The following is an 11,845-nucleotide window of genomic DNA, read 5'->3' as shown; positions in this document are numbered from 1 at the left end:
TTTTATCTCTTCATCGCCATACGATTGTGCGACTGTGTGAAAATATAGATTATTATAGCACTATGCTTCTGTTACTTTGAAATATCGTGATTGTTGTGCTATTGGCCCTAATATGATAATCTCCCAGGCCTACAAAAATTTATGCTACAATTCTTTTGCACAGTTAGTCCACAAGATCCCTATGCATGCTGATATTTCAGACTAACACAGCTATGTCTCTGAATTATATTTACATTAAGACAATGAATGCATTGTTTATCAGTTAAATGACATTTTAAAGCATCAGTTGTCTATAATAAAAACAAGCAAGCAGAATGGTGTAAGTTGCTTCCACAGGATGCTTTCAACAAGCAATTTATTTGTTTGTGGCTTTCAATAAGCCACAAGACTAACAGCAAGAAACAGATTAAAAAAAAACCTAACCAGTGAGAGGAAAATAGCTCCCTGAGAAGATAAGTAAAAAAACCAGGGGATGTTAAGATTGAGAAATGCCAAAACAACCAAGATTTCACATCTCCAAATAAATGTTCATACTTGTGTTCACACAGTGAAGCTACAGCTTGCTTCATGCTGGAGCGATTGTCAATGAGCAGGCTTTATGTGGAACTTTTAGTCTCTGTATCAAGAGCATGGTCTTTCACAAAGTTGTTGATGTGACAAATGTTCTAATAGGAGGACTTGCCAAGAATAATTTACTCCTCAGTGCTGGTCCTGCTCTTGCACTGCTGTTTTAAGGATACCACAAATGATTGCAACTTGATTTGGTGTTGTTGTTAAGAAGGTTCTCCCATTGTGATGGACAAAAAGGTACAAAGGGAAGTCCCTTCTGTAATAAATGCCTCTCTCCTCTGGCTGGTCAATATAAGGCTTAAAAACCCATCTTTTTTGCAGTGTTTTCATGGCGAGATCTTGGTACACTGAGATCTTGGTGTCTCCATACTCTATACATGCAAGAACACGTAACTTTTGCAATACCAGGGGTTTGGAGGAATGCGTTCTGCCTCTAGCAATAACATCTCTTCGCATTTCTTGCTCTTGCCATTTTGGGACTTGAAAGTTATGTACTATTTCAAAGTTCCTTTCTAACACTTGTGTTTCTGGGCAGAGCTTGTTCAGAAAGCTAGTAAGAAAGATGATTGTCTTTTCTTCTCCAGCCTCATCTGGTGTACCATGAAATCTAACAATTAGCTTCCGGTGCTGATTTTCAGTGTCTTCAATTTCTTTCGCAAAATCCATTATGATGTCTTGCAATTCATTTGTGTTTTTTACATTCAATAGTCCCATTTTGAGGGCTTCATCTGTTGAGTCTTTTACCATGGACATTCCATTAGTTAGGGATGTTAGCTGTGCTTTTATGGGTTCTAGTGCTGCAGCTAAATCTGCTTTATACTTTGATCGCTGCTGTTGGAATAATTCCAATAGTAAGCCTAGAAATGCCTTATGTTCTTCCTCTTTCCCAATTTGTACCGTATTCTGCTGTTCAGGTGGCACCTTGGTGGGCTCTTCTTCCTCCCTTGGTGACGGTGCTGAAGTCACATTTTTGGGCAAGAAATATGTAGTTAAATCCCTAGAATCATAAAATCATAAAATCCTAGAGTTGAAAGAGATCCCAAGGGACATCCAGATCACCCCCATTCTGTCATCCAGAAAGGCACCATCCAAGCCCTCCCTGTGACAGCTTCTGTTTAAAGACCTCCAAAGTAGAAGCCTCCACATACTCTGAGGCAGCAGCATATTCCACTGTTAGACAGCAATTTCCATTAGGAAATTCTTCCTAGTGTTTAGGTGGAATCTCTTTCCCTGGAGTTTGAATCCATTGCTCCATATCCCAGTCTCTCTGGAGCAGCAGAAAACAAGCTTGCTCCTTCTTCTGTATGACATCCCACAGGCTCCAGCTCTACTGAAGACAGATTGCAGAATGTTCAGAGCATGTAGGTGCCAATGTCTGCGGGTTTCTATTTTAATGTTCCATTTGTGAGATCTTTTTTGAGATTATGGCTTCTTTTCCTTAGGTAAGGTAAGGACAGGATAGCTAGCAAACAAGTACAATGGCTGCTTAGATCTACTGTTGAACTTACAAAACCCACTGGAGATTTGTCACCCTGAATAGGACATAACTTGCCCCTGTTTTGAGAATGTGCCCCATGCAGGTGGACAGGTTCAAAACAGGGAAGTGGATTGTGTCTGCTTGCATGGCAGAAATGGTTTGGATTGGGTGGTCCCTGGGGGTCTCTTCCAACTTTATTATTCTATGCCACGAGGTGTCAGTGGGGGCCCTGCCCTCTTTCTTGCCTGGGGGAGACCAGGGGCAGACTGGGTAACTCTTTCCAATTGAAGTTCCAGGGGCAAAGACTCAAGGCTCTTTGCAAGTTAAAATAAATACAACATAGTTAGAACGTACAAGAAGTCAACATCAAAATAGAGTTACATTAGCGAGAGAACATTAAAAACAAAGTAAAATACACATTTACTAATAAATTATTGTAACAATGGTTAGGACAAACTCTGTTTTCTGCATTCTCCACTACAGTTCATATAATAGGAAGGGGCCCCAAAGGCCACCCAGTCTAACTCCTTGCTCAGTGCAAGATATCCAGTTACAGCATCCCCAGCGGGGACCTTTCCAGCTTCTTTGGGAAGATGTCCAGTGAAGGAGAGCCTACTACCTCTCTAGGCAATTGCCTCAATTTCCAAACCACTCTTCCTGTTAAGATGTCCCTTCTAAAATTCAATCAAAATCTACTCTCCTGTAACTTCCTACCATTAGATCTGGTCCTCCCCTCTGGGGCAGCAAACAACAGGCCTGCCCCCTCTTCTCTATGGAAGCCTTCAAGGTATTTAAAGTGAGCATTCATGCCACTCCTCAGTCTTCTCTTCAAAAGGCTAAACATGCCTAAGGGGCTCAACAGACTGCCCCTTTGGAGCAGCCTGCAGCTGCCCAATTCCTCTCTGGATTGGGGCCACAGCAACTACATACTGATCTGACCTTTTCACAGTGCAAAAAAGAAGCAGCAAAGAACGGTTCCTTTTCATGCTGTGGAAAGGGCATCCTAGCTGCCACAGCGGCAGTTTGCGGCAATCCTTTGGTGCAGTGCTGTGCCAACAGAGTGCCGTGATGCCCCCCACGTGGTTGGGCATGCGGCATAATGCTGGCATGGGATGGCCGGCATGCATATGCCACGCTCCCACGCTGCCAGTCTGTTCAGCCCTTAACTCTCTCAAACTTCCTTCATACGTTCTGTTCTGCATATCTCTTAACATCTCTATTGCCCTTCTCTGAGCCTGCTCCAACTTGTCTATATCCTCCTTACAGTGAGGAGCCCAGAACTAAAGGTAATACTCCAGATCAGGTCTGACTAGTGCAGAATATAGTGGGATTATTACTTCCCTTTACTGGAAATTATGGTTATGTTAACCCAGTATAAAATATTATTTGCCTTCTTCATACTGCTGGCTCCCATTCAGCCTATAATCTACAATAACTTCTTAAAAATAAAGGGTTCTCTCTGGACAGGTGTGGAGGATGGAGAAACTGGGAAGGGCTTGATACTGACATTGATAGGTATGTAGAATGAAATGCCAGTTCTTAAGAAAAGGTCTTCTGGGGCTGTAGATGGGACCCTTACCTGTACACTTTCCCTCAGTCATGGAGAAATCATCCACAGCCACGTCATTGAGAAAATCTTCCCCTCGCACGCCTTCCACAATTATCTAGAGGAAAAGATAACCTCTGGAATTAGTTCAATGGTACATCAGACTCCATGCTAGAGGACATTCCTGGTGGGGGGAGGGATCCCAGATTTGAGGACCTGGACTCTCTTCTCCAGTCCTTGGAAGAATCTTATGGGAAGAGCACTGCCTCCAAAAGTCTGTGTGTGTGTGTGTGTGTGTGTGTGTGTGTGTGTGTGTGTGTGTGTATCCTCACTTGTTAAACTTGGTGTTTAATCCCATGTTCTCGGCAATTAGGTAGCCTGCTTAATAATAATATCTGGGCTCCAATTGGGAGTAAAATGGGGGAGTGACTCAGGACGATTAGTGACCTAATGAAAGAGAAGGCAATGCTCTTTTGCTTTTAATGGTGGCCCTTGGGGTATTCCTGTGTGGCTCTTGGATCCGCTAGCCCTTAAATCCTGAAATTTCCTCCCTCCCATTAAATTTCGGATGCAATTACATTTTTTTTCAGCTGAAAACAGATATCAGGCTTCTGCTCTGGCCTATGAATGCCAGGTGTACCACATTAGATAGATAGATAGATAGATAGATAGATAGATAGATAGATAGATAGAACCAAGTGTAGGTAGATTATCCCTTATTATATAAATTGTTTGGAACCAGGATATTTGCATATACATGATCTTGGAGATGGGACCCAAGTCTAAACACAAAAGTAATTTATGTTTTGTATACACCTTATAAACAGCTGGCATGGTGTAGTGGTTTGAGTGTTGGATTACAACTCTGGAGACCAGGGTTTGATTTCATGAAGCCCACTGGGGTGACCGTGGGGCAAGTCACACTCTTTCAGCCTCAGAGCATGGCAAGAGCAAATCCCCTCCAAAGAAACTTGCCAAGAAAGCTCCATGGCAGGTTTGCCTTAGTGTCTCCATAAGTTGGAAATGACTTAAAGGCACATAACAACAACAACCACAACAAAACAACAAATACACCTTATACGCATAGGTAGAAGGTATTTTTATACACAATATTTTAAATAATTTTCTGTGCCACATTAAAAGATCCTTCTGGTTAAATCACCAAAAGGTTTGAATAAATAAAAAGGGTCTTTGTTGGTGGAAGAAGAGCAGGGAGGGGCAGCTTAGCTCCTGAGTGAGGGCTCTTCAGTTTGGGAGAAGCCACCAAAAAGGCCCTGTCTCCCGTGAGTATGTCAGTTCTTGGGTGAGATGCTGTACATGCTGAAATTCCCTCTTCTGTACAACTATTAAAGAGAGGTTCAGAAGCCTTATCCTTTTCTTGTTGTTGTATCTGTTCACATTTTAGGGAAGGATTTTCCTTTATGTCTTTTAGCAATTATTAGGGCAAAAAGGGAATGGGGTTGTGAACCCTTTGCCCCATTTCTCACACAGGGCTATAAGTACTGGATGGGGGAGAATAGGGGCATTGAAATGTTCCTTCAATCCCCAGATTTCTAGCTAGAGAGAGAGAAAGGCAGTGAAAATAGTTCACACCTGAACTCTTCTCTTTGCTGTTTCCATTCCCTGTCTACCCATTTCTTTTGATGCCTGTTTCTAAATTCAGAGACCTAGCTATGTTAGTCTGGAATATCAGTACACAAAGGGATTTTATAGCACCTTTGAGACTAACTGTGCAAAATAAGTTGAAGCAGAAGCTTTTATATACTTGGTTTCCTATCTCAGATGCATGAAGTGAGCAGGTGCCCAGAAAAATACCTTTATTATCAGACTATATGCATAACCATGTAAATGCAAAACTTATGGGGGTGGTGATAAGGTGAAAAGGTCAGGAAGTATGCTCAAGTCTACGAAAGCTCATGCTACCAGCTTCTATCTTTCACTTAGTCTCAAAGGTTCTGCAAGATCCCACTGCATACTGATTTTCCAGACTAACACAGATAGGTCTTTCATTTTATCCACCTTTGTAGCTTCTCCTTAGTCACACTTCAGACCTTTTCTACAGTCATTTCCCCCCCAACTTTACTCAGGTCCAGGAAACTGTCTCACTCGGGAGAATATTGGGACTGGATTGGCATGTTTTACACCACCTAAACTTTTCCTGACGCAAAGCATGAAAGCTTCTTGGAAAACTGAGTGCCCTATGCAGGGACGTAGCCAAGGGGGGGGGGTTCTTGGGGTCCGGACCCCCCCTTCCATTAGAAAAATGAATAGTGTGTGCTGCTGCGCCGCCGCACCCAAGCCCCATTATAATGGTGGCACTTAGTCTGGACCCCCCACTCTTAAAATCCTAGCTACATCCCTGCCCTATGCCTTGTGTGGCTCGTAGCTTCACAAAGGGGAGGAACATATGGATCCAAAGGAAGAATCTTTTTTGGTGTTGCAAATGGATGTTAAATTCCGATTTGAGAATCTCCCGCAACTACAGGCCAGAAGGAGGAGGTTCCAGCCTGCAAGAAATATCCTCCATAGCATCTGAGAACAAAGACAGCACAATGCAGGCCTAGACTAATATCTTGAGTTTTTTTTCTCCTGTATGGTTTAAAACCCTTGCCTAATGAAGAGACCAGTGGAACTCGAAAGCTTGCAACATGTATATTGTGCATTTTGTGGTCCAATTCATTGTTTGGATGTTATTGGATTTGCTGTATGGCCAACGCAGCTACCCATGCGTTTTTTGGGAGAAATAGAGCAGGCTTAAGGCAGAGGCCTTTCTCCAGGTGCATTGGACCACACAACTCCCAGCAGCCCCAGCCAGTACAGTCAAATGAAAGATGCTGGGATGCTTCAGTCTAAGAATACCAGGAGGACCATAGCAGATTCTCACCCAAGAAGGTCCAGCCCTGGTCCTGCCACTATCGCTATGCTGACATGAACTACTCCAGACCTGCTCACAGTTACCTTCACCCCCCACGTTGGGATGGTGACATTGGCTTGGGAGCCACTTGTTCTGCTTCCGGCCAGTGGAACCCAAAGGCGGGTGGCCTCCTCACCCTCTGGATGGACGTAAACCCTAGTGACATTAAATTGGCTGCACCAAACATGATACCAAAGCTGAAGCAGAATGGGCCGGAGGAGGTGCAAGTGGGGCAACCAGGTGGGCCACATTCCCTTCAATGACGTGTTTCCCTCGATGTACAAGTAGTGACCCCCTAAAAGGAAGAAAAACAAGAGGAAAAAGAGGAGAAGGGAGGGGGGGAGGACAAAATAAGGCATCCAATTACTACTGTTTGTTATTGTTAATATTGTTGTTGGTCCTCAGTAACAAGCCACAGAAGTTTTGCACCATCAGTGATTCAGAATTTGTCCAAGAATTTAGGGTCTTTCATCCTACACAGTTGTAACACCATGACTCTTTAACCACAGGTGTTCATCCTATGGAATCCTGGGATCAGTAGCTTAAGGAGGTCATTTGAAACGCTCAGCCAGACTTGTGACAACATGTCGCAGGAGTTCCAAGGTATTCAGCCATGGCAATTAAAGTGGGGCAGAGGTGTCACAGCAGTTGGTATCACCTGGTGCAGGTGCCTGGAAAGGGCTGTGGTAGGGGCAGATTCCCCTGCTGTCCCTCCCTTTAAAGCCCTACATTGCTTGGGCCCGGGTTACTTAGGGAACGCTCTCCCTATACAAAAAAAAAGAAAATTCGCCCCCAACACAGCTTAGAACAAGTTTCCACTTCCCAAAGAGCATTCCAGTTATAGCTGCCCCTAGATATGTAAACAGACTCCCAAGAGATTCACCTTGTCACATCTTTGAAAATTTTCAAGAAGGCAGTAAAGACAGAGCTCTTTCGCTGCCACATATCCCGCCTGACCTCTTATAAAGACCCTTGGAACGGAATGAGAGCATCTGACCCCACGATTGACTGACGATATTGGATGTCTTACATTGATGTTTTAGGTTTTTTAAGCTGTATGTGTTAATGCACGGTAAACTATGTTGGAATACTGTAACTGTTTTTTTAACTCTGTTGTGATCCCGCCTCCAATCCATGTGGGAGAGGCGGGAAGATATAAATGAAAACTATTATCATTATTACCTTGAAATTTTGCCCTCCAGCCACCTGGCTGCTACTGCCAGACCACTGCTGAGGGGGGCAGTGATATGGCCTCCAGGGGGCTTTTCAGGATCTGGCATGGCTGCTGGGTGAGCAGCAGTGCTGGACTCTAAACAAAAGACACGGGGGGGCAGTGTGCAGCCTCCAGACAACCCATTCTGGGCCGGCTGGCTGCCTTGGTGAGCAAGAAAGAGAGGCAAGCTCTTTCTCACTCACCACAGAAGCTGCCCAATGTCACTGGGTGGTAATGCCCCACTGGTATAACATCCCCCTTGGGTGGTCACCCCGTACAGTCCCAAACCCCTGCACCCTCCTAGGGATGCCTCTGAAAGCAGGACCAATAAGTTGTGGTGTGAAAATGTCTATTGATTCCCAGGTACTGCTGCTGTTCCCTCTGGGCACCCAAAATGCTGCCTGGGCACTCCTATACACTCTTCCCTGGCCACAGAACTGGGGTGTGTGGGCATGATCCATTTGTGCAGATAGCCTTCCACATGGTAGAGGGGGCAGTTCTGTTGTGGGTGGACTTTGTGGATCCAGAATCTTAGCCACTGTCTTTTTCCAGAGAGAGCAATTGTATTTAGGAATTGTAGGAAAGATACGAAAAACAAAAAGTCCTGGATCGGGCAAGCTTTCTCTGGAGATTTTCACTTAGCATTTTAAACTGGTTCCAGCCTCCGTGGGTGGAGGTGCAGGGATGCAGGTGAAGGTGGGGATTTGCACACATAAATCACCACTGAATTACCAACCTGCCATCAGCCGGGGTCCCGCCGCACTCCGCCAGATCTTTTTCGAAGCCACAAAGCTATCCGACTCCTAAAAGGGCTGGCAGAGCTGGCTTGGGCCCAGGTGATGGTGGCCAGTGGATCTGGCAGCGGATTGAGTGTGTAGATAATCCTCACCTCCGTGCATCCCGGCTCCATCGGGAGGCTGGAGCCAGTTTTTAAAATAAAAAAGCTCTCTGGTCCAGGACATCTTTACAGGGCAAAAACAAGGGAAGGAATGCAAGCAGGGCACGATGGTAGTGGTTCCCCATTCCCCCCAGAAATAGGGGCCCAGAAGAGGCACATCTTGTTGCTGACAATAGGTGAACCAGAACCATCTTAAACTCATAAACTAGACAGCTTGCTCTTCCAGATGGGGGAAATGCCTCAGGGGTGCAGCATTTGTTGCTACGTTTTGCTTTTAAAAAGAAATATCCAGACAACATTTCTGCTGTGAATGCAGACCCCAAAACATGTAAACTCTATGGATTCAATGGATCTATTATGTTTGTATTAATTACAGCAATTCTGGCCTTTATAGCCTGGGAACCCAAACTGGTTTTTATCCCCAGCTAAAGTTGGATCATGTGGAGTGGCAAGCCCAGTATTGAGGACCAGCGTGATGTATGGATTGAGGGTTTAACCAAGCCCAGATCCAGGGTCCTGGTCCCTGCTTGGCCATGAAAACCCCTGGTTGAACTTTGGTGACCTCTCTCATCCTCAGACGAAAGGCCATGGTAATCTCCTCTGAAGGGTCCATCCAGGTCAGAAATAGCTGGCAAAGCACATAAGGAAGAGTTAATATTAGTGCAACATCCCATGCTGGCCACTAAAAAGTCCAGGGGCTGAGGAAAGGCTGGCCATGCCCACTGCTGCTGTACTGTTCAAGTTTTCCAGGACGTCACAGATTTTCTAAAACTTTTGTTTTCTTTTCTAAGGCGGATCTCCAACAGGGGAAAAAATGAGGGACTATGCACCAACAGTCTAAAATTGGGAGACCTCTTCAATTCATTTCAGTTAAGGACGACCAAAGACTCAAGGAAAAGTGAGACATAGGCCTCATCCCACGCGGGCCTATAAAACTGGAATCAAGGGAAAATTGGGACACATTCCCATTGAAACTTGCGTTTTGATCCATGTTGTAGGAAAGGAACATCAATGCACCAGTTTAAGGGCAAATCATTCCCCTATTTGAATCCACGGTCAATCCCCTACTTTGACGGATTTCTCCAGCCGAAAACCCCGAATCCAGTGGGGCATAACCCGGGTTATCCTGACCCTGCACTTTTCCAGCATTTTGTTTTTTTTTTTGTAGCTGCTGCGGAGGGATCAGAGGCAAACTCAATGGAAACGAAGGGAGGGTGTCCCGAAATCGGTATTTATACGATGGGGAAGGAGCACATGTGCCAAGGGGCGCCTGGGGAAGTCCACAACAACCTTTGTTCGCTTTCCTGCAATTCCCACAGTGCCAGTTGTCCCCCCCATTCACGTAGCCATTGCTCCCCCTGGTGGGGAGCGGGGAAAGCAAGGGCAAGGCGATGCGAATTGTGTAGCACAAATTTAGATTTTCTTTAAAAACATTTGTTTAAAAAATTAAGCCTTCAATGGCCTACGCGCGCTCTGTCAGGCGGTTCCGCTGAAACAGTGCAAAATTGCTCCACTGGCACTCCAAGCCCCCCGCTCCACATAGACGAGTTGTGGAGGAAGGACCCCACTGAACACCCTTTTCTATAACTATTATTCTTTTTGTCCCCCCGTTTTTCTGTTTTTGCGAGCGCCTTAAGCCATCTCAGTGCCCAGCGTCTCAGGGGCGGGCAACACACAATGATGCCTAGGCCCCCACCAAGTGCTCAAGGTACTCAAAGGGATCCATGCGACCACAACCCGCCCACCCCCCCCCCCCCCGAAAACACAGGTCGGTTGGAAAGACGCAAATGGGAACGGGCGAACAAAAAATAGCGCCTTTGTCACAAAAAGCGCATCAAAAAGCACACTGACGGTCCACGCGGAACATCTAATCACCTAAAGCGCTGATTGACCAGCCTAAAAAAAGGGAGGCAAAACAATGGGTATTTCTAGGCAAGGCAAGGGGAATGAGAAGGAAACGAAAAAAGTCCGCATCAAAATACAATGGAGAAAAATATCAATGGGATCGAGAACATGGGTCAAGAAAAACCAAAAGTCCATTTGCTCCCTTTGGTAATGGGAACGGATGGAATGGTAAATTTGAATCGACCGGGAACTCGCGCGAACTCGCTCTGAGTACCTGACTCACAGCCCCCCCAACAAGACATCGTCGCTTTTATAGCGCACAGTGGGGGGAACTGGGGCCGCTAGTAAGGAAAAATCTGGGAGACATTGATGCCTCTGCGTTTTGGGGGTGGGAGGAGTCCTCCCCTCGCTCTAGCAACACCTCCAAGGGGTGGTCCGGGGTTGGTCCTGTCCCATCATCGGGCGAGGGGGGCCGGGACCTTTGAAATGCGTGGTCCAGGATCACCAAGTCTGGGATCAGTAGTCAGACTGGATTCCAACAGACAGAGGTCAAGTGGTAAAAACAACAGAGCAGAGCAAAGAAACTGCACTGGAAATCAACAGATTCGGCCAATGACAGAAAAAGAGGCTGACGTATCACCTATTGTTGAATCTGTGAGTGCCCAGCTGTGGTGGGAAACACTGGCCCCATTGTGGTTGGGTTATGGTTGCAAGAGGGAACTGGTACAAAATTTATTTTTTGGGTAAGCAATTCAAGAGAAGGCCCCTGTGTTGATTTGTTTTTGGCTGTTCTTGGGAGGATCAAATATTTGCCAATAGTTTTTTTTTTTTTGACAGGTTTTTGTAAAAATTATTGCCATTTCAAAGAAAATAACAACTTAATACAAAAATTCTGCTACAAAATGGTGGATGATTATTTTTAGCTGGTCGGCCTCTCTGGAGGACTGAGGGGGGGAGGGCCTGGGAATTGGGCAAGAAAGGAGGGCAGAAAAGCCCATGGGCAGCCAAGGGGTACAGTTAAATCTCCAGGGAAGAGAAAAGGAAGGGAGTGAGGGGCAGGTGGGTAAGTAGAAGCCTTACTGAAGACCTTCCATGCGTATCGAAAACCTCCAACAACAAGTATGAAGTGGAATGGGCCCGGGGAGAGTCAGCCCACTGTGGGCCTCAGCTTGCCAGAGAGGAAAGCAGGAAAAAGAGCATGGAAAGAAGAAGAGGAGAAGAAAAAAGAGGGAGGGAAGAGGGAGGAAGAATAAGGAACAAGGAGGGGGAAGAGAAGGTTTGGGGATGAAAGGAAGAGGAAGGAAGAGGAGGAGGAGAGGTAGAATAAGATACAAGGGGAAAGAAGGGAAGGAAAGGAAGATGAAAGAGGAAGGATTATGGAG

Source organism: Sceloporus undulatus, chromosome 3 (genome assembly GCF_019175285.1).
Source record: "Sceloporus undulatus isolate JIND9_A2432 ecotype Alabama chromosome 3, SceUnd_v1.1, whole genome shotgun sequence".
Taxonomy (NCBI): domain Eukaryota; kingdom Metazoa; phylum Chordata; class Lepidosauria; order Squamata; family Phrynosomatidae; genus Sceloporus; species Sceloporus undulatus.
Note: the sequence above shows the minus strand (reverse complement) of the source record.